The following is a 24,643-nucleotide window of genomic DNA, read 5'->3' on the forward strand; positions in this document are numbered from 1 at the left end:
CCGCAAAGTCTAACGCCAGCTCAGAGCTGGCGTTGATTTTGCCGCAGCCAGCGACCCAATCTTTGGCACGCTGGACGCTGATCATTGGGGATGAATGCGTTAAGCACTGATTAGCATGCATTTGCAAGCTATTTGCACTAAGAGCCCTGTTTAGCATGCATTTGCATGCTACTTGCGCTAAGAGCCCTCAAGTGCGTTGTTTCAGGCGCTCGAGGGCTCTGATCATGGGTCGGCAGCAAACTCTGGCGCTAGTATGGCATTAACAACCTGTAGCTGCGGAGTTTGCTTTTGATCATGAGGGCCTAAGTGCATTCTGTAATGCAGTGTCCAACGTGGGCTTACCGGTCGCTATTTAGGAAGTACCGCCGAGCTACTGCAGCAGCCCAGCAGTACTTCCCACCCCTACTAAGCCGTCATTTCCGGCGCTATGAAAATTTGTAGCACCGGATAGTACCCGGCGATAATCGGGCAGTGCCACGCGCTGCCCGGTTACCGCCGGGTTAGCACAGGAGCCCTTAGCGCCACCTCAATGGATGGCGGTAAGGGCTCCCCCCCCCCCTGAAATGGCCATGCAGCAACTGCTTTACTTGCTGCCTGGCTATTTCTGGAAGGAAAGCGAGACGGGCCCTTTTACCACCTGCAGTTAAAAGGGGGCCTTGGCGCACGTGTAAATCATGCACCGACGCCAACGCAGGCCCCATTTTGCTGCAACTTGGTAAAAGGGAGCCCTAACTTCTATCGCGTACAGGGAAAAAGGGGCAGGGTTATGGGCAGGGGAGTGGGCGCTTCATGGGCATTCTGAAATTTATGCATATAGTTATACAATATGGCCCAGTGCGTCTAAGTCTGTGTGCTGGGATTTACGCAATGTTTTCATTGGTGTAAATGGAGGCACGCAGTTTTAGGCGGTGAGATATCAACTAAGCATATTCTACATACCGCGCCTAAATCTAGGCACCTCTTATAGAAAATGTTTAGTTGGCATCGATTTCTGTTCCAATTTTTTAGGCGCCATATACAGAATCTCCCCCCTGGTCTTTCAGGGGTCCTTTTACTAAGATGGGGTAAAAAAAAAAGTGGCCTTAGCAGCACCCTTACAGCGACAAAAAGGAACAAATCACAATAAGAAAGGTTCTCTTCAGATCTTTATTCTTGTGAGGTCTGAAAATAAAACCAAACAAGCCCAACTCTGGCCGTGTTTTGCCCACGCAAGGGTTGCATCAGGGGCTAGGGTACTACCAAGTACCAAGTGGTGAGCAGCAAACACCTCACCGCCTTGGTTCAGAGCAACTCTCTCCAAAAGATGGCAGCCATCTTGTATTTTGCAGATCGTCTGTCATGTTGTTTCCTCGGACTTAGCGCATCCTTATGCAGGTTTGTTCCCCACGCTCTAAGACCATTTTTACTGCAGCCACAAAATGACCCATTTTCCATTTTAATAACCATGCACTACTGTTGGCATGAGCAAGCAGCCATTACCAAAAATTAGCGAGTGGGCCCTTTCTGCCACCTATTTTGTAGGCTGTAAGGGCTCCTGCGCTAATCCAACGCTAATCAGTTACCCCCCCCCCCCCCCGTTTACTACGCCATGTGCTAATGCCGACACAGCCCATTCACTTTGAATGGGTTGTGTCGGCATCGTCGCATGGCAGTCGGTAGCGTGACTTAGACTTGTATAATATAATGTAAAGTTTCCTGTAGGTGTGTAATCTGCTGTATCGTATTCTCTGTCACACCTGCTGATGCCGTGCATGAGCAAGAATAGTAGTTGTTTGTGTCAATACCGTAAAATGTGCCCACGGTTAGCTGAGTCACACCTTCTCTTACCATACAGCTCCTGGTACTGTTTAGCCCATTTCCAGCTGCATATTTTGATAAGAAGGAGCCTGCTGCTTGTCACAAGTTGACTAATGAATGGGAAAGCCAGTACACAGGACTGAGATCAGAGCACAAAAATTAATTCTACCCTTGAAGGGGACAAGAAAGCCAACCATTAACCATACCTCCTTTTTTCCTCAATACAGTAGATTCTACTTGTTCTTCGGCTTTACCCTTCATTTCCTACCACTGAAGATCCTCCATGCTTGCCTCATGCTTTCTTGAATTCTGATATTGTTTCTGAGCCTGTCATCTCCACTGGAAGGCCATTCAATGTATCCATTATCCTCTCCAGGAAGAAATGCTCAGGGCTGCCGAGAGGGGGGGGCAGGGGGGACAAAATTCCCCAGGCCCGGGCCTCCAAGGGGGGCCCGGCGCCGGGGTCAGGCTGCCGGCGCTGCAGTCCCCGGTCTCACCTGCCCACCTCCTCGCCTCCGGGCCCCCTGCGTTCAAAGCGGCAGTCACAGATCACCTCCCTTCGGGTCTTGCCTCCGTGTCCTGCCCTTGTGGAAACCGGAAGTTACATCAGATGAGGGCGGGACACAGGGAGGAAAGGCGAGGCCAGAACTGAAGAGAGGCGATCTGCGACTGCCGCTTTGAATGCAGGGGGTCCGGAGCCGAGGAGGGAGGCAGGTGAGACCGGGGACTGCAGCGGTGGGGGGAGCGGCGGGGGGAACAACAGGGGGCGGCAGCGGTGGGGGGAGCAACAGGGGGCGGCAGCGCCGGGGGGGGGGGGGGGCGGAGGCGGGGCGGCCTTGCCCCGGGCCCGGCCTAGTCTCTCGGCAGCCCTGGAAATACTTCTGTACGTTGCTTCTTTCCTCACTCCCTCCAATTTCATATCATGATCCTATGCTCCAAGTGCAAATTTGGGGGATCATTTTACTAAGTTTACCGCAGCAAAAAATGCCTTACCGTGAGGCGTGCTCACGCATCCCGCAGTAATTTTTGCATGTGTGCATGCTACCCATGCGTGTTCTGCATTAATCGATTAGTGCAGATACATTGTCATGCGGTAACCAATTAATGTGTGCTTAGCGCGTGAACCCTTACCGCCTACATGATGGGTGGCAGTAGGGGCTCACATGCTAATAAGAAAATGAGCACATAGCCATTAATGAGGAAAAGAGAAAAATCAGCCATTTAACCCTGGCAGTGAAGTGACTTTAGCACGTGGGAATGATCCATGTAAAGATGCGCTAAGGCCACTTTTCACTTTTGATAAAACTCTTGCCAAACTCTTGACCACTCCTCAAGTTTTATTAAATTAATATAATCTAATAAATTGTTACATTTTAAAGACAAAATCCTGAGTGGTGTAGAACGAGTAGAAGTAAATCGATTTTTTACTTATTCCAAAAGTACAATGACTAGGGGGCACTCGAGGAAGTTACATGGAAATGAATTCTTTTAAAACACATAGGAGGAAATATTTTTTCACTCAACAAATAGTTAAGCTCTGGAACTCCTTGCTGGAGGACGTGGTAACAGTGGTTAGCGTATCTGGGTTTAAAAAAGGTTTGGACAAATTCCTGGAGGAAAAGTCCATAATCTACATCTCCTGAGATTTGTAGCTTGGGATGTAGCCACGATTTGGGGTTTTGCCAGGTGCTTGTGACCTGGCTTGGCCGCTGTTGGAAACAGGATACTGGGCTAGATGGACCATTGATCTGATCCAGTATGGCTACGCAAGGCCACCTTTTGACGTCCCCCCTGATCTGAGCTGGCTTTGAACTGGTGATGAGTTAAAGGGAGAATCTGTAATGCTGTAGCAGTACCTCCAAGCCATTCTATCCCCATGTTTCCATCTGCTCTACTGGGTCTTCCATAGAATTTTTGCTAATAAATTTATTGTTAACTTTAGGCTGTGAGGACATGGACCATATTCAGATACTTAGGACTACATTACCTCAGAATGATAGTAGTTTTGATTAAATAGTGGAATTAAATACCCTGGTACTTGCACATGCACGCTAAAAACATTTCCTTTCTTTTTCTCTGAGGAGGCGTGTCGGGGGGGGGGGGGGGACGAAAAGTGGGCATGACAGTGCAAATCAGTTAGTGCTGCTACATTACCACACACTAATCCCCCTGTTTGCTAACAGGCTTATTTTCGAAAGAGAAGGGCGCCCATCTTCCAACACAAATCAGGAGATCGGCGTCCTTCTCTCGGGGTCGCCCAAATCAGCATAATCGAAAGCCAATTTTGGGCATCCGCAACTGCTTCGTGTCACGGGGTTGACCAAAGTTCACGGGGACATGTCAGCACCGTAGCGAAGGCGGGACTGGGGCATGATTAAGAGATGGGCGTCCTCGGCCGATAATGGAAAACAGAAGGGCGTCCCTGATAAGCACTTGGCCGACTTTACTTATTATTTTCAGTCGGTTCCTTCTTCCATTTTCTGAAGGATTTTCTTTTAGCTGTAATTGCTTCCTTCACCTCATTTTTTAACCATGCCGGCTGTCGTTTGGTCTTCCGTCCTCCTTTTTTAATACGCTGAATATATTTGGCCTGGGCTTCCAGGATGGTGTTTTTGAATAGCATCCACACCTGATGTAAATTTTTGACCCTCGCAGCCGATCCTCTAAGTTTTTTTTTCACCGTTCTTCTCTTTTTATCATAGTCTCCTTTTTTAAAGTTAAACGCTAACATATTTGATTTCCTATGTATACTTATTTCAAAGCTAATATCAAATCCAATTATATTATGATCACTGTTATCAAGTGGCCCCAGCACCATTACCTCCCGCACCAGATCACGCGCTCCACTAAGGACTAGGTCTAGAATTTTTCCTTCTCTCGTCGGCTCCTGTACCAGCTGCTCCATAAAGCTGTCCTTGATTTCATCAAGGAATTTTACCTCCCTAGCGTGCCCCAATGTTACATTTACCCAGTCAATATCGGGGTAATTGAAATCACCCATTATTATTGTGTTGCCCAGTTTGTTAGCGTCCCTAATTTCCTTTAACATTTCTGCATCTGTCTGTTCATCCTGGCCAGGCGGACGGTAGTACACTCCTATCACTATCCTTTTCCCCTTTACACATGGAATTTCAATCCACAGTGATTCCAAGAAGTGTTTTGTTTCCTGCAGAATTTTCAATCTATTTGATTCAAGGCTCTCGTTATTAAACAATGCTACCCCTCCACCAATTCGATCGACTCTATCACTATGATATAATTTGTACCCCGGTATGACAGTGTCCCACTGGTTATCCTCCTTCCACCAGGCCTCAGAGATGCCTATTATATCTAATTTTCCATTTAGTGCAATATATTCTAACTCTCTCATCTTATTTCTTAGGCTCCTGGCATTCGCATATAGACATCATGCTCAATACTTGACAGTATTAATTTGCAATCTATTTTCTGATTTTTTTTTTTACTTATAAATTTTTATTAAAACAACATCTCAGGTACAACATCGAGCCTCTGGCTCTAAACACATTACAACAGGGCCGTGCCTAGGGTCTCTGGTGCCCCCCTGCAGACTATCAGTTGGCGCCCCCCCCCCCCCCCCCCCCCCCCCGTGTGGCACAAGATGACAAGGCTTACAAGCCTTTCTTGCAAAATACTTGATCGCAAATAATTTTTTATGATTTTTAACCGTGAAAATGATCGCTCACCACTTGCCAGACTGACAGGAATTGCCAGCAATATTCTTAGAAAACAAATTGCTATACATTGCAAAATAAGATAGCAGATGTAAATTCTCAAAGTGGACATATTCCTGTTATGATCGTGGTCAGAACCCCTCTCAAACTTACCTTTTTCCTGGGGGTCAGCTTCTTAGCTGGCTTCTGTTTCTTTTGTCTGTCCTTTCTGAGCTAGCTCTCTCTCTCTATGCTGGCAGCTGCACATTTACTACTACTACTACCCTGTTTCCCCGAAAGTAAGACATCCCCCGAAAATAAGACCTAGTAGAGGTTTTCCTGAATTGGTAGATATAAGGCCTCCCCCAAGAGTAAGACCTAGCAAATTTTTGTTTGAAAGCAGGGCTGCCGAGAGCCGGACAAGGCCGCCCCCGGGCCGCCCCCCCACCCGTGGTCGCCGGGCCCCCCCTCCACCCACCCTCCGTCGCTCCTGGAACTAATCTTAAATGCCTCCTTTCACCAAGCAGCAGCAGGGCTGCCGAGAGCCGGACAAGGCCGCCCCCGGGCCGCCCCCCCACCCGTGGTCGCCGGGCCCCCCCTCCACCCACCCTCCGTCGCTCCTGGAACTAATCTTAAATGCCTCCTTTCACCAAGCAGCAGCAGGGCAGACCTCTCCTTCCTTCCGTGCCCCGCCCTCACGGACATTACATCAGACGAGGGCGGGACACGGAAGGAAGGCGTGGCCTGCCCTGCTGCTGCTTGCTGCGAAGGTGAAAGGAGGCATTTAAGGTTAGTTCCGGGAGCGACGGAGGGCGGGCAGGCCAACCCCGATCCAACCCCGATGTTCTCCCGAAAAATAAGACAGCCCCTGAAAATAAGACCTAGTGCATTTTTGGGGGCAAAAATTAATATAAGACAGTGTCTTATTTTCGGGGAAACACGGTACTTATCATTTCTATAGCACTACTGGACGTATGCAGCGCTGTACACTTGAACATGAAGAGACAGTCCCTGCTCGACAGAGCTTACAATCTAATCAAGACAAACAAATAAGGCAAATAAGGGCCAAGGACAAAGAGTAGTAAGATTCCGGAATCCCAAAGAGTTGTAAGATTCTATACAGAATCCCAAAGACTACTACTACTACTTATCATTTCTATAGCACTACTAGACGTACGCAGCGCTGTACACTTGAACATGAAGAGACAGTCCCTGCTCCACAGAGCTTACAATCTAATCAAGACAGACAAATAAGGCAAATAAGGGCCAAGGACAAAGAGTAGTAAGATTCCGGAATCCCAAAGAGTTGTAAGATTCTATACAGAATCCCAAAGAGTAGCAAGATTTCCAGAATCCCAAAGACTACTACTACTACTTATCATTTCTATAGCACTACTAGACGTACGCAGCGCTGTACACTTGAACATGAAGAGACAGTCCCTGCTCGACAGGCATTCCTCTCCCCCCCCCTCTTCAATCTTCTCCCACATAATTTTTTTGGACAACCTAGCTGGTCTGCCCGCCCACACAAAGGTCCCGATTTCTGACTGTAACTTTGATATTTCCGTTCTGGGGACTAGTATTGGTAATGTCTGGAATAGGAAGAGTAGTCTGGGCAGGATAACCAATTGTTCTTCCATTTATTCAAGTCCCTTCTCACATCTCTGAGGAGCGGTGTATAATTTAAGGAATAGAAGTTATTCAAATCTTTTGGTATTATGATACCCAAATACCGGAAGCTGTGGTCCGTCATTTTAAAAGGGAAGGCCTGTTTCAGCTGCTCTAACTCTACCTCCGTGTTAGTGATCCCCATCATCTCAGATTTATCATAATTTACTGAGAAACCCGCTACTTTCCATATAGGTCTAATTCTCTTATTATGATAGGGAGCGTCAATATTGGTTGGGAGATATAATAAACGATGTCATCAGCAAACAAGGCTATTTTATGTTCGTGGCCCCCCGTTCTGAGTCCTCTAATGTCTCCAAGAGTTCTTATTCTCAGTGCCAGAGGTTTAATAGAAATGATTTTTTTTTATTTATTTAAGGACACCTGGAGGGGCATAATTGAACGAAAACGCCTATCTCCATGGGCGTTTATCTCCGAGAACGGGTCCGTGAAGGGGCGGACCGAACCGTATTTTGGGAAAAAATAGACGCCCATGTTTTATTCAACAATGTGTGAGCTGGGCGTTTTTGTTTTTCAGTGATAATGGAAAATGAAAGCGCCTAGCTCAAAAACGAATAAATCCAAGGCATTTATTCGTGGGAGGGGCCAGGATTCGTAGTGCACTGGTCCCCCTCACATGCCAGGACACCAACCGGGCACCCTAGGGGGGACTTTTACAAAAACAAAAAAAAAGGTAAAAGAGCTCCCAGGTGCATAGCACCCTTCCCTTGTGTGTTGAGCCCCCCAAATCCCCCTCAAAACCCACTGCCCACAAGTCTACACCATTACTATAGCCCTAAGGGGTGAAGGGGGGCACCTACATGTGGGTACAGTGGGTTTGGGGGGCGGTGTGGAGGGCTCCCATTTACCAGCACAAGTGTAACAGGTAGGGGGGGATGGGCCTGGGTCCACCTGCCTGAAGTCCACTGCACCCCCTAACAACTGCTCCAGGGACCTGCATACTGCTGCCAGGGAGGTGGGTATGACATTTGAGGGTGAAAATAAACATTTGTGAAACATCATTTTTTTGTGGTGGGAGGGGGTTAGTGACCACTGGGGGAGTCAGGGGAGGTCATCCCCGATTCCCTCCAGTGGTCATCTGGTCATTTAGGGCACTTTTTGGGGCCTTATTCGTGAAAAAACAGGGTCCAGGAAAAGTGTCCTAAATTCTAGCTAAAAACGCATACTTTTTTCCCATTATCAGTGAAATGCGCCCATCTTTGTTCGGCAGATAACCACGCCCCAGTTCCGCCTTCGCCACACCTCTGACACGCCCCCATAAACTTTGTCCGCATCCGCGACGGAGTGCAGTTGAAAACGTCCAAAAATCGGCTTTCGATTATACCGCTTTATTCGTTTTTGTGAGATAAACGTCCATCTCCTGATTTAGGTCGGAACTTGGGCGTTTTTCTCGTTCGATTATAAGCAGGCTGATCTACTACAGTCTCTTTTGCAACTCACTATCATGATACCCTATCTTCCCTGTTTTGGTGATATCTTTGAAAGATACCTTATCCCGAACCATGCGCTTTTGAGTAACTGTTGGCCTTCCCCCCATTTATAGTTTAAAAGCTGCTCTATCTCCTTTTTAAAAGCCGATGCCAGCAGCCTGGTCCCACCCTGGTTAAGGTGGAGCCCATCCTTTCGGAATAGGCTCCCCCTTCCCCAGAATGTTGCCCAGTTCCTAACAAATCTAGAACCCTCCTCCCTGTACCATCATCTCATCCACGCATTGAGACTCCGGAGCTCTGCCTGTCTCTTGGGCCCTGCACGTGGAATGGGTAGCATTTCAGAAAATGCTACCCTAGAGGATCTGGATTTGAGCTTTCTACCTAAAAGCCTAAATTTGGTTTCCAGAACCTCTCTCCCACATTTTCCTATGTCATTGGTACCCACATGTACGAAGACAGCCGGCTCCTCCCCAGCACTATTTAAAATCCTATCTAGGTGACGTGTGAGGTCCGCCACCTTTGCACCAAGCAGGCAAGTCACCAGGCGATCCTCACATCCACCAGCCACCCAGATATCTATATGCCTAATGATCGAATCACCAACTACAACAGCTGTCCTAACCTTTCCCTCCCGGGCAGCACTTGGAGACATATCCTTGGTGCGAGAGGATAGTACATCTCCTGGTGGGCAGGTCCTGGCTATAGGAGTACTTCCTACTTCACCAGGGTGATGCTCTCCTTCTAGGAGACCTCCCTCCTCCAAGGTAGCACAGGGACTACCAGACTGGAGGTGGGACTTCTCTACAACATCTCTGTAGGTCTCCTCTATGTACCTCTCTGTCTCCCTCAGCTCCACCAAGTCTACTACTCTAGCCTCAAGAGAACGGGCACGTTCTCTGAGAGCTAGGAGCTCTTTGCATCGGGCACACACATATGACATCTCACCAATTGGAAGATGTTTATACTTGTGACACTCGATGCAAAAGACTGGATAGCACCCTTCTCACTGCTGGACTGTTGACTCCATCTTAGTGTTTTTGAGCTTTTCAATAATTTAAAACTTGCTACAGTATTAAGGATATTAGCCTAATATAAAAGTGTCTTTTAGTTTATGTAGAGGGGCATAATCAAACGCGAACGCCCATCTCCATGGGCGTCTATCTCCGAGAACGGGTACATGAAGGGGCGGGCCAGACCGTATTTTCGAAAAAGATGGGTGTCCATCTTTTTCTCGATAATACGGTTTCTGCCAGGCAAATGCATCGAATTTGGGCGGATTTGAGCTGGGCATTATCGTTTTTCAGCGATAATGGAAACCGAAGGCGCCCAGCTCAAAAATGAACAAATCCAAGGCATTTGGTCGTAGGAGGGGCCAGGATTTGTAGTGCAGTGGTCCCCCTCACATGCCAGGACACCAACTGGGCACCCTAGGGAGCACTTGTAACAATTAAAAAAAAAAAGTCAAATACCTCCCAAGTCCATAGCTCTCTTCCTTTGGGTGCTGAGCCCCTCAAATCCCCCCAAAACCCACTCCCCACAACTCTACACAATTACCATAGCACTTGTGGGTGAAGGGGGGCACCTAGATGTGGGTACAGTGGGTTCTGGGGGCGGTTTGGAGGGCTCCCATTTACCACCACAAGTGTAATAGGTAGGGGGGATGGGCCTGGGTCCACCTGCCTGAAGTCCACTGCATCCACTAACAACTGCTCCAGGGACCTGCATACTGCTGTGATGGAGCTGGGTATGACATGTGAGGCTAGCATACAGGCTGGAAAACAAAGTTTTTAAAGTTGTTTTTTTTTGGTGGAAGGGGGTTAGTGACCACTGGGGCTGAAAAACGAAACCACCGAGCTCAAATCTGCACAACTCCGATGCATTTGCCGGGCACAAACCGTATTATTGAAAAAAGATGGGTGGCCATTTTTTTCGAAAATACGGTCTGTCCCACCTCTTCTCGTACCCATTCTCGGACATAGACGCCCATAGAGATGGGCGTTCGCATTCGATTATGCCCCTCTTTGTCTCTTGGCGGCCCTGACAAACATAAATACTCGGGCAAGTGGTTCCACAGGAGCGATCCTGCAATGGAAGAAGCAGCCACCCTTGTGTCAGCATAGGTGATAGGTCTCTTTGTCTGTGTCTTGCTTTTTGTATTTTGCACAACTGGAATTTGGCGCCACCTGCTGGTTATAATGCAATAAAATAAAACCTTTTGAAGCTGTTTCCAAATGGAAACCCCGGCTTTCAACAATTACATATATGCATGCTCTAAACAAACTTCCCACGGCATGCTAAATGAGTATAAAGGGCAAAAGAGATGTCACTTACCTAGCTGCCTTGATGGACAGACTGGATGGATTATACAGATATTTATCTGCCATCATTTACTGTGTTACTATGGTGCTTATTTTAAGAAGAGAAAAACATCTCAAAAGCGGCACAGAGTAGCAGATAGACATATTTCTCACAAAAACATCCAAGCTGCAATTTTCAAAACTCAGAATTGGGATGTTTTCCTCCACAGTTTGTTTAAATCATAAGGGGGCATGCTGGAGGTGTGTTATGGGCAGAACTTTTGCAGGCTTTTTAAAATCTGGATCTTTCTCAGCAATAATGGAACAGGAAAAAGGCCCTGGGCAACAGTGGCGTTCCTAGGGTGGCTGACACCCGGGGCGGATCGCCGATGTGCCCCCCCCCTGGGTGCAGCGTGACTCCCTCCACCCCTGGCGAAAGGACACCCCCCTCCCTGGCGAAAGGACACCCCCCGGGTGCATTTTTACCTGCTGGGGGGGTGCCGCGCGTCTGTCGGCTTCGTTCATTCCATGCTCCCTCTGCCCTGGAACAGGAAGTAACCTGTTCCGGGGCAGAGGGAGCAGGGAACGAGCGGAGCCAACAGGCGCACGGCACCCCCCCCCCCCAGCGGCGTGCACCCGGGGCGGACCGCCCCCCCCCCCCTTGGTACGCCACTGCTGGGCAAAAACAAACAACTGCCTTAACTGACCAGCTGACCACTGGAAGGATTAAGGCATGACCCCCCCCTTAATCCCCCAATGGTCACTGACCCCCCTCCCATCCACTCCCAAAGATGTGACAGGGATAATAGATATCAGTCTGTATGACAGCTCCAGATATTAAGAAAGCAGCAAGCAAGTGGATGGAGTAGCCTAGGAGCCAGTACAGTGGACAGCGAACAACAGGACTCAGGTTCAGTTCCTACTTGAACTCTTTAATTTCTTTTTTTTTTAAATATCTTTATTGGTACATGAAAACAATTGCATCGGCAAACTATGATACAAAATGAAAAAGAAACGTTTGAAACCATTGCCCCCTCTATAAAGTTAAAACAGATATTGACTCTCAAGCGTTTTTGAATGGGGATGCCCTTATTTCCATGAATTTTGGGTTTTCCCCCCCCCCCCTTTTTACCCCTTCCCATCCCTCTACCTCTTTGTTGCCCCCCTCCCCAGCCAGTTATCCCTTCCCTCAAAACTCCCTCCCTCCCCCTTGCTGTCCGTTCACCATTTCCTTTTCTTTTCCTTCCTCAGAGACTGGGTCCTGTGACACAAACCGGGCCAGCACTCTCCCCCATATATCTCTATATTGGCGGCTGCTCAATGAGACTGAATGCTTGAGCGCTGTAAGTACCCAATGAGCCATCTCCTTCATATAGTTCTTCCATAGCTCCAGGGATGGGGGCAGTTTGTCCACCCACGCCTGCAAAATACATTTTTTGATCAGTAAAGTCGCTAGTAAAACAAATTTACTCTGGTCAGCTCTCAGCCCCTGCTCCCTTAAGGACTCCACACAACCCATCAAAATGATTGAGTATTTCCATTCCACCTCACACTGCAGGAGTTCCTCAATTGCACCCAGCGCTCCTACCCATACAGTGGGGGAAATAAGTATTTGATCCCTTGCTGATTTTGTAAGTTTGCCCACTGACAAAGACATGAGCAGCCCATAATTGAAGGGTAGGTTATTGGTAACAGTGAGAGATAGCACATCACAAATTAAATCCGGAAAATCACATTGTGGAAAGTATATGAATTTATTTGCATTCTGCAGAGGGAAATAAGTATTTGATCCCCCACCAACCAGTAAGAGATCTGGCCCCTACAGACCAGGTAGATGCTCCAAATCAACTCGTTACCTGCATGACAGACAGCTGTCGGCAATGGTCACCTGTATGAAAGACACCTGTCCACAGACTCAGTGAATCAGTCAGATTCTAACCTCTACAAAATGGCCAAGAGCAAGGAGCTGTCTAAGGATGTCAGGGACAAGATCATACACCTGCACAAGGCTGGAATGGGCTACAAAACCATCAGTAAGACGCTGGGCGAGAAGGAGACAACTGTTGGTGCCATAGTAAGAAAATGGAAAGAAGTACAAAATGACTGTCAATCGACAAAGATCTGGGGCTCCACGCAAAATCTCACCTCGTGGGGTATCCTTGATCATGAGGAAGGTTTAGAAATCAGCCTACAACTACAAGGGGGGAACTTGTCAATGATCTCAAGGCAGCTGGGACCACTGTCACCACGAAAACCATTGGTAACACATTACGACATAACGGATTGCAATCCTGCAGTGCCCGCAAGGTCCCCCTGCTCCGGAAGGCACATGTGACGGCCCGTCTGAAGTTTGCCAGTGAACACCTGGATGATGCCGAGAGTGATTGGGAGAAGGTGCTGTGGTCAGATGAGACAAAAATTGAGCTCTTTGGCATGAACTCAACTCGCCGTGTTTGGAGGAAGAGAAATGCTGCCTATGACCCAAAGAACACCGTCCCCACTGTCAAGCATGGAGGTGGAAATGTTATGTTTTGGGGGTGTTTCTCTGCTAAGGGCACAGGACTACTTCACCGCATCAATGGGAGAATGGATGGGGCCATGTACCGTACAATTCTGAGTGACAACCTCCTTCCCTCCGCCAGGGCCTTAAAATGGGTCGTGGCTGGGTCTTCCAGCACGACAATGACCCAAAACATACAGCCAAGGCAACAAAGGAGTGGCTCAGGAAGAAGCACATTAGGGTCATGGAGTGGCCTAGCCAGTCACCAGACCTTAATCCCATTGAAAACTTATGGAGGGAGCTGAAGCTGTGAGTTGCCAAGCGACAGCCCAGAACTCTTAATGATTTAGAGATGATCTGCAAAGAGGAGTGGACCAAAATTCCTCCTGACATGTGTGCAAACCTCATCATCAACTACAGAAGACGTCTGACCGCTGTGCTTGCCAACAAGGGTTTTGCCACCAAGTATTAGGTCTTGTTTGCCAGAGGGATCAAATACTTATTTCCCTCTGCAGAATGCAAATAAATTCATATACTTTCCACAATGTGATTTTCCGGATTTAATTTGTGATGTGCTATCTCTCACTGTTACCAATAACCTACCCTTCAATTATGGGCTGCTCATGTCTTTGTCAGTGGGCAAACTTACAAAATCAGCAAGGGATCAAATACTTATTTCCCCCACTGTATGTCATGCAAAGAGGGGCACTCCACAAATAAGTGCAAGAAAGTGCCCACGCCTTTCCCACATTTATTGCAGCTGTTATCCTCCCACATCCCCAATACTTTCCCTTTTTCCTTAGTGATATGCACCCGATATAATACTCTATACTGGATGTCCTGCAGGGCTGCATTTGGCGTCACCTTATGTAGGTCTCTGAACACCGCCTTCATCCGGTCCTGAACTCTTTAATTTCAATACAAATACGTGAACTCTCCTGGAACATATAAATACCTCCTGTACCTAAATATATAAGTGACCTGCAAGCCTGAGGTTTATTGTAGTGGTGGACCTTTAAGTACGGTAGCTTTTTTTTTCTGTTCCTGGAGGGCTCACCATACAATATATGTCACGATCTACGCAGACGATGTCATGATCTACATCCCGTTCAAACATGACCTAACTGAAATCACAAATGAAATCAAACACAGCCTCCAAATAATGAACTCATGGACGGATGCATTCCAAGTAAAGCTCAACGCAGAAAAAAACACAATGTCTCATCCTCTCATCACTATATAATACGAACAAACCCACCACTATAAATACCCGGACTACTCCCTTCCTGTTTCGGACAATTGACCGAAACCTCACACTAGAAATCCATGGGAAAAATACAACAAAGAAAATGTTCCACTCAATGTGGAAACTCAAAAGAGTCAAACCTTTCTTCCCAAGAGAAATATTCTACAGCCTGGTACAATCAATGGTGCTAATCCACCTAGACTACTGTAATGCCATCTACACCGGTTGCAAAAAATAAATCATTAAGAAACTCCAAACTGCCCAAAACACAGCAGCCAGACTCATATTTGGGAAGGCGAAATATGAAAGCACCAAACCCCTAAGAGAAAAACTGCACTGGCTCCCACTAAAAGATGAATTGCATTCAAAATCTGTACCCTGGTCCATAAAATCATCCACGGCGAGGCCCCGGTATATATGTCAGACCTCATAGACTTACCAACCGGGAACACAAAAAGGTCAGCACGCACATTCCTGAATCCCCACTACCCCAGTTGCAAAGGAATTAAATATAAATCAACATACGCATCCGGCTTTTCCTACATTAGCACGCAACTATGAAATGCATTACCAAATGTCATAAAAACAACGCACGACCTAACAATCTTCCGAAAATTACTAAAAACCAACCTGTTCAAAAAGGCATACCACAATGATCCATCCTAAGTACCAGACAACAAAACTCTTCCAGAACTAGACAAAACCGAACTCTCTACACCTGACTGCTTCAGTCACTCTGTCACTAACGAATGTCAACGCACTACCACCTTATTTTTCACGCCGAAATGAACTGATTATCTAATTTAATCTATCATTTACTCTACCATCTATGTACTTAACGCAATACCACTTTGTATTTCTCATCCCGGAAATGGCGATCGCCACTACGGCATACTGTAAGCCACATTGAGCCTGCAAAAAGGTGGGAAAATGTGGGATACAAATGCAACAAATAAATAAATAAATAAATATAAAGGGGGTGTAGGTGGCATTTATACCTGGGTCTGTTTATGTGAAGTCCACTGCACTGACCACTAGGCTGCCCCTCTGCACTGCTGAGATGTTTGTGTGGTCAGTTCACCAGTAATGCTGCCAGGCAGATGACCCTATGGATTGTTTTTCTTCGTTTTTCCCAGGGACTTTTTCTTTTTTTTTAATGGTACTTACAGATGGACGAGCTGAGCCTGAAAATGTCTAGCTCAAAGCCATAATCCATCCAGAAATGTAGATGTTTTTTCTGGTTTGATTATGGCTGTGACCTAGACTTTTCTTTTTTTGCTACGTTTTCAGCAAAACATTTCAATTTGGACTTAGACGTCATATTGAAAATGCCTCTCCTCATTATAGCTCAGTGATTTCTGTAGCCAATACAGCCAAAACTACAGTAGCAGCATTGGAAGTACCACACTGTATAGACCTTCCAGCCTGCTGTCATCAGAGTAACACCGCTGACACTGGCAGAGATGAATGATATTGTTAGGAAAGTAAAAAATAGGGGCCCTTTTACTAAGCCGCTTAAGCGTCTACACGCACCCAACATGCACCAAAATGGAGTTACCGCATGGCTACTGCATGGCTCTTGCGGTAATTTCATTTTTGGTGCACGTCTGATAGGCGCGGGCAAAAAAATAAATTTTATTTTCTGCTGCACGTATCGGACGCACGGCAAGTGGAATTTGGCGCGCGTAGGTCATTACTGCCCAGTTATCGCATGAGTCATTACCGCTAGGTCAATGGCTGGCGGTAAGGTCTCAGACCCAAAATGGGCGCACAGCAATTTTGATTTTGCCTTACGTCCATTTTCGGCAAAAATTTTTAGAAAGGTCTTTTTTACAGGTGTGCTGAAAAATGATTCTGCGCGCGCCCGAAACCCGTGCCTACACTACCGCAGGCCATTTTTCAGCGCACCTTTGTAAAAGGACCCTTAGTTTCTAATTATATTTCATCAGGGCTGGCTCAAATTATTAAAAGACTTCAAATGGCCCAAAACACTGCAGTCAGACTCATATTTGGAAAAGCGAAATATGAAAGCACCAGTCCCCTTAGAAAAAAATTACATTAGCTCCCACTAACAGACCGAATTACATTCAAAACGTGCACCCTGTCTCATAAAGTCATCCACGGAGAGGCCCCGACTTATATGTCAGACATTATAGACCTACCAGCAAGAAACACAAAAAATTCCTCACGTACTTTTTAAAACCTCCATTACCCTAACTGTAAGAGACTTAAATACAAATCATTATATGCATCCAGCTTCTCTTACATCTGCACGCAACGTTGGAATGCACTGCCGATTGCCTTAAAAACAACGCACGATCTGGCAGCCTTCCGGAGGTTACTGAAAACCAAATTATTCAACGAAACTTATAATAAGATTCCTTCATAAAAGACTCATTATCACATCTATATTAGAATTAATAAATCCTGAACTCCTTAACTTAGTTACTTAACCATACTGTTATTAGGTACGTTATATTTACCCTACATTTTGCATATCCGATATGTATTAATTATTTTCTTTACTTCTAATTTTTTCGATATCTTATGTACCTTAATTATATCAATACTATGTTCCGTTAATGGCGATTGTCATTGCGGCATAATTTAAGCCACATTGAGCCTGCAAAGAGGTGGGAAAATGTGGGATACAAATGCAGCAAAATAAATAAATAAACATTAGGGGCTCAACCATTAGGCACTGTAAGTGATCAACAAGGGCTGTACCTTCTGAGGGGTGGCAACGAGGATCTGCAGTCAAAGCAGAATAAAGAGGCTGATAGCCACACAATCTCAAAGAACCATCAACACTTTTCTTTGCTTTCAAATCTGCGTGCCAGACTGTGTTTACTTATTTATTTCCCAATCTGAGGGCTGGATTAACATCATCAATGAGCGTTATTACTCACATTGCAGTAAATAATGCACATGAATGCATGTTGGCGTGTAGCAATACAGTAGGTTTTCTTTTTAACTAAGTCTAGCCCTGAATTTGCTCTCTCTTTGTGGATTACAAAAATGTAATTTGTACATAACAAGAGCTACGCAGGACAAACTGAATGACAAAATGTCTCTGGACATTGGTAATTATACCTGATCAGAGGCAGACGTAAGTGTCAGGTAACTGATCATTTTCACCTGGGTTTGCACCCATAATTGTGCTACAGCAGTGGCGTAGCTACAGGTGGACCTGGGTGAGCCAGGGCCCACCCACTTCTTGCTTAGGCCCACCTAAAATCTGTTGTCTGGCTACGCCCCTGTCAGCTACAGTACCTCAAAATGTATTTTTAAAAAGCTATATTTTGTGATTCCATAACTGGTTCCTTCTGGATATCAAGTTTTGTAAAAATACAGCACTTATGCATCAAAGAACTAACATTTACACAAGTAGGTTGGTAAATTGGTATATATGTGGGTATACGTTGGCAATTAAACAAGAAAACCCTGAGTAATGCTGCTGCTCTGTTTTGCATGTTGGTACCCTGTAAAATGGCTCTCCCAGAATGTATCTTACATGTGTATTTATTTTTTTCTTACATTTGTACTCCACGCTTTCCCACTGATAGCAGGCTCAATGCAGCTTACATATTATATACAGGTAGTTATTTGTACCTGGGGCAATGGAGGGTTAAGTGACTTGCCCAGAGTCACAAGGAGCTGCCTGTGCCTGCAGTGGGAATCAAACCCAGTTCTCCAGGACCAAAGTCCACCACTCTAACCACTAGGCCACTCAATGTGGCCGTGCAGGCTTCTGTTTCTGTGAGTCTGATGTCCTGTCAGAATCACAGAAACAGAAGCCTGCGCGGCCACGTTGCTGATCTGCAAGGGCAGGCTTCTACATGGAATGTTGCTAGTGGAATAGCAACATTAACATTCCATGTAGAATCTCAAATAGTAGCAACAGAATCTCAATAGTAGCAACATTCCATCTAGAATCTCCAATAGTAGCAACATTCCATGTTGTTGTTACATTTGTACCCCGCACTTTCCCACTGATAGCAGGCTCAATGCAGCTTACATATTATATACAGGTACGTATTTGTACCTGGGGCAATGGAGGGTTAAGTGACTTGCCCAGAGTCACAAGGAGCTGCCTGTGCCTGCAGTGGGAATCGAACCCAGTTCCCCAGGACCAAAGTCCACCACTCTAACCACTAGGCCACTCCTCCAGTTCCAGTTCCCACATGTCCTTGAATATATTTTACCAAAGACTCCACATTTAGAAGAGCTTTTTGTAAAATACATGGGGACGTGTGAACATCCAGGCTTGGTCATCCTATTTCCCAGCTAGATTTCTTTGCAAAATTGGGTTTCATATCTTCCTGACTAAGTTATGCTTTTTGTTGGAATATTTTCTGAATTATGAAGATCCTCTTCTCCAACGGATGGATCCCATTATGTGCTATAAAGGCAGCAAAATTAACTTCTTTCATAAACAGATTTAATTAGGCAATTACAATCAGATGTAAAAGCCTACAATTATGGTTATTAAAGATTAGGTATTTTATATCAGTTCTGTATGTAGAATATTAGAGGTATAAATCAGATCCTAACATCATAAAATAATAATAGATAGGAATGTAGTTTTCACATTTCTGTGTTAACCCGACGATTTGCTTTAATTTGCTAATATTGCAAAACAATTCCCATTGGCCATTAATGAATTTTCAGGGCTCTTTTCATCATCATCAGTAGCAAAATCACCATCCCCACATGTTGTCTTCAGTACAAAGGTTGGTGATCCATTTCTCCATAAGCTCTTGGGGAACTGAGTTCATTTCCCACTGCAGCTCCTTGTGACTCTTGCCAAGTCACTTAACCCTCCATTGCCCCTGGTACAAAATAAGTACCTGAATATATGTAAACCGCTTTGAATGTAGTTGCAAAAACCTCAGAAAGGCGGTATATCAAGTCCCAGTTCCCTTTCCCTATTTGAGATTCTACATGGAATGTTGCTACTATTGGAGATTCTAGATGGAATGTTGCTACTATTGAGATTCTGGTGCTACTATTTGAGATTCTACATGGAATGTTGCTATTCCACTAGCAACATTCCATGTAGAAGCCTGCCCTTGCAGATCAGCAACGCGGCCGCGCAGGCTTTTGTTTCTGTGAGTCTGGCGTCCTGCACGTATGTGCAGGACATCAAACTCAAAGAAACAGAAGCCCATGCGGCTGCGTTGCTGATCTGGCAAGGGCAGGCTTCTACATGGAATGTTGCTAGTGGAGGAGTAGCCTAGTGGTTAGCGCAGTGGACTTTGATCCTGGGGAACTGAGTTCAATTAGTGAAAGGGGGCCTAAACCCAGGGCCGCCGAGAGACTAGGCCGGGCCCGGGGCAAGGCCACCCCGCCTCTGCCCCCCTCACTGCCCCGCCTCTGCCCCCCACTGCTGCCGCCCCCCGGTGCTCCCCCCGGTGCTGCAGTCCGCAGTCTCACCTGCCTGCCTCCACGGCTCAGGGCCCCCTTCATTCAAAGCAGCAGTCGCAGATCGTGTCTCTTCTGGCCTTCCCTCCCTGTGTCCCGCCCTCATCTGATGTAACTTTCAGTTTCCGCGAGGGTGGGACACAGGGAGGGAAGGCCAGAAGAGAGGCGATCTGCGACTGCCGCTTTGAATGAAGGGGGCCCGGAGCCGTGGAGGCAGGCAGGTGAGACAGCGGACTGCAGCGCCGGCGGCCTGACCCCGGCACCGGGCCCCCCTTGGAGGCCCGGGGAATTTTGCCCCCACTGCCCCCCCCCCTCTCGGCGGCCCTGCCTAAACCTTTCATTTACCTCAGATGTAAACGTGATCTGAAAGCTCTCTTGGGACAGAAAAATACTTATGAAAGTGATCTTGCTTTGAACTAAAGAGAAAGGGGTGCACAAAATGGATTTATTTACCACCTTTCTGAAGGAATTCACTCAAGGTGGTGTATGGTAAGAATAAATCAAACATGAGCAATAGACAATTATGGCAGTAAAAATATTCAGATAGCAATATAAAGTATGGCATGGTATACTACTAACAATGTCAACGCAATACATAATAGAACATTTTAATTGACAGTGAAGGGTAAAGCAAAGATGGAACATATAGGGGTCCTTTTACTAAGCTGCGCTGAAAAATGGCCTGCGGTAATGTAGACACATGTTTTGGGCGCGTTCAGAATTATTTTTCAGCGCACCTCCAGAAAATGCCTTTTTAAAGTTTTTGCCAAAAATGGATGTGCGGCAAAATGAAAATTGCCGCGTGTCCATTTTGGATCTGAGACCTTACTGCCAGCCATTGACCTAGCGGATAAGTCTCACACAGCAACCGGGCGGTAATGACCCACACGTGCCAAATGTCACTTGCACGCGTCCGATATGCGTGGCAGAAAATAAAAATTATTTTTCAGACGTGCATATCGGACGTGCACCAAAAATGAAATTACCACAAGAGCCATGCGGTAGCCGTGCGGTAACTCCATTTCGGCGCACGCTGGGCAAGCGTACACACTTGTGCGGCTTAGTAAAAAGACCCATAGATAGGTAAGAGAATACGAGGAGTTCGAAAATAAGGTGACTAATTTAAAGAAAGGTGTACGTAGGTCTGAGAGATGGTTAAATATGATCTCAGCTAGGGTAGGAGTGGATAAACATGTCCAGCTGCAGTATGTGCAACCCGTGTCACTCGTGTGCGTGAGTGAGACTAACAAGTTAGTTACTTCTTCCATTAAAGGCTTGGTTGAAGAGTCAAGCTTTCACCTGCTTCCTGAAGTAGAGATAGTCTTGTGTTAAGCGGAGCCTTTAAGGGAGTGCACTCCAGAGTGTGGGGGCTGCTCCGGAGAAGGCTCGCTTGGTGACCATATGTAGAGTTACCATATGGCTCCAGAAAAAGGAAGACACATTGATCCACTCCAGGTTTAGCTTCCATTGAAAGCAATGGAAGCAAAACCCAAACTGGTTCGATCTGTCCTCCTTTTTCTGGAGCCATATGGTAACCACACCCTCCCCCCCTCCCCCATATCATATCATGTAATGTCTTTTGGAGAGGGTGCCCCCTTAGAAAAAATAATCCTGGAGTTTTCCCTGCTTTACCATGCTGTTTCCTTTTACTTTACTCAAAGTAGGAGGAAAAGTTACTTTAAGACAGACCAAGGTGACACAGATAACAATAAAGTCTGAATTTGGAATTAAGACTAACACCCAGGAGAAGAAAAAGTACAGGCAGCGGAAGGAAACACCTTTCAGCATGACGGTTTGATTTACCTCCCAGGGAACATTCACGTCTGTCAAAGGGCTAATTCTTTAATGGTGAACTAGGGAATTCATGATTTTTCTTTATCCAGGTTATTCATGTATCATTTATTTTTAAAGGCTTCATTGTTACCGTTAATTTGATTCAGGGAGGTCTACAAAAGAACATTTTCTTTCACTTGGTATATTCAATTATTTGAAGTAGTTACAGTGTAATTGTTCTTGGTCAGTGAGGATGATTTATGAAGCTTAACATCCTAGCAGAGATTTCACTTTTTGATATCATGTGCCACAGGGCCAAAGTTTTTTCCTGTGATATTCAGTTCTAGGGTTTGACATCTGATCTGTGCTGAGCTCTGTCTGAGAACTAACGCAAGTATTTTGCATTGTTCGACCACCTTTTCCAATTTTACCAAAGTGGTTTGCATGGGGGGGGGGGGGGAGGGGGTTTGCTAAATCTCTGACCAAAAGAGATGGGAGTAACTAGTGAGGTAATTAAATTTGCTGATCACGCAAAGTTATTCAAAGTCGTTAAATCGCAGGAGGATTGTGAAAAATTACAAGAGGACCTTACGAGACTGGGAGTCTAAATGGCAGATGACATTTAATGTGAGCAAGTGCAAAGTGATGCACGTGGGAAAGAGGAACCCGAATTATAGCTACGTCATGCAAGGTTCCACGTTAGGAGTCACGGACCAAGAAAGGGATCTAGGTGTCGTCGTTGATGATACGTTGAAACCTTCTGCTCAGTGTGCTGCTGCGGCTAAGAAAGCAAATAGAATGTTCGGTATTATTAGGAAAGGAATGGAAAACAAAAATGAGGATGTTATAATGCCTTTGTATCGCTCCATGGTGCGACCGCACCTCGAATATTGTGTTCAATTCTGGTCTCCGCATCTCAAAAAAGATATAGTGGAATTAGAAAAGGTGCAAAGAAGGGCAACAAAAATGATAAAGGGGATGGATGACTTCTCTATGAGGAAAGGCTAAAGTGGTTAGGGCTCTTCAGCTTGGAGAAAAGGCGGCTGAGGGGAGATATGATAGAGGTCTAGAAAATAATGAGTGGAGTTGAACGGGTAAATGTGAAGCGTCTGTTCACGCTTTCCAAAAATACTAGGACTAGGGGGCATGCAATGAAGCTACAATGTAGTACATTTAAAACAAATCGGAGAAAATTTTTTTTCACTCAACATGTAATTAAACTCTGGAATTCGTTGCCAGAGAATGTGGTAAAGGTGGTTAGCTTAGCGGAGTTTAAAAAAGGTTTGGACAGCTTCCTAAAGGAAAAGTCCATAGATCGTTATTAAATGGACTTGGGGAAAATCCACTATTTCTGGGATAAGTAGTATAAAATGTTTTGTACTTTTTGGGATCTTGCCAGGTATTTGTGATCTGAATTGGCCACTGTTGGAAACAGGATGCTGGGCTCGATGGACCTTTGGTCTTTCCCAGTATGTCAATACTTATGTACTTATGTGAGAATTTACAATTTATGTGGGTGCTTCAGGTAACAGGAAGTGAAATGACTCACCCAGGGAATGTCAGAGGAAGACACGCATTTGATCCCTGGTTTTCCTAATTTACATCCCATTGCTTTAACTGCCACTTCTTGGCTGTGACTCTTACCTTGACCAGCTTTCTGCTGTTATAAAACAAAATAATTCCACTTTAGGGCATAACTAAAATGCTAAACATCCACTTTTCTGGCATGTCTTTCATTTCTGAAGGAGACTCTGAAAACTGTAAGGCTGGTTATAGCTATTCTGAATGCTGTTTTAGATTTTTTTTTTTTTTGTAATTTTTCAGTTTATATTTTGTGTTTCTTATCTTTTCGTTACTTTTTATTCTTTAATTGGGCTGCAAGTCACGTAACCCTCCATTGCCCAGAGTCACAAGGAGCTGCAGTGGGAACAAAAATAAATAAACAACATACCTTTAATCGTACGATTAATCACGATTAAATTTGTATTGAAATGCAGTCCTAGATGTACTTCCCTCTAGCAATGGAACTGGTTGGGGAGGATCTGTTTGCCTTGTCCATTTATTTGTATCCATAAGTTTCTAATCAGAAATCATGAACAATAAACAAAAACAAAACAAACATAAAAGTAATCATCCCTTCGATCATTGCACCTATATTTTGACATTAAGTATCAAAACCGTCATGAATAATAGTATTAAGGTAAATATAAACAACTGTGCTAATGAAATATCCTAGTCCATATATCCAATCAGACATAAAGGGCCTTATTCTATAAAGGTTATGCTCCGAAATTTATGCTCCGAAATAGATTATGCTCGTAATTTAAGAGTATAAATTTAGGAGCATAACCTTTATAGAATAAGGCCCAAAGGGTTATTATAGTGGTGTACATTTGGGTACAGTAGGTTTTTAGTGGGTTTTGGAGGACTCACCATACAATATAAGGGGGGTAGCAGTGAGATGTGAACCTGGGACCTTTTATGTGAAGTTCACTGCAGTGTCCTCTAGGCTGCACCACTGCTCTGCTGGGATGTCTGTGTGGCCAGTCTAGTAGACTGCTGGCCCCCAGATATCCCAATGGCTTGTTTTGTGTGTTTTTCCCTTGGACATTTTTTGTTTGAAAATGGCCTTTAGTGTCAACAATTTTTATTGATGATTCAACAGAGAGTAAACAACTTGCTCATGATGACAAATCAATGACATTAAACACCCGAATTAGAGCAGATCAACACACTCATCATCAAGAGATTTCCCCCCCTCCCCCCTCCTCCCAACCAGAACCTCGAACCCAACAACAACAATAACAAATTCTCCT

Source organism: Microcaecilia unicolor, chromosome 7 (genome assembly GCF_901765095.1).
Source record: "Microcaecilia unicolor chromosome 7, aMicUni1.1, whole genome shotgun sequence".
Taxonomy (NCBI): Eukaryota; Metazoa; Chordata; class Amphibia; order Gymnophiona; family Siphonopidae; genus Microcaecilia; species Microcaecilia unicolor.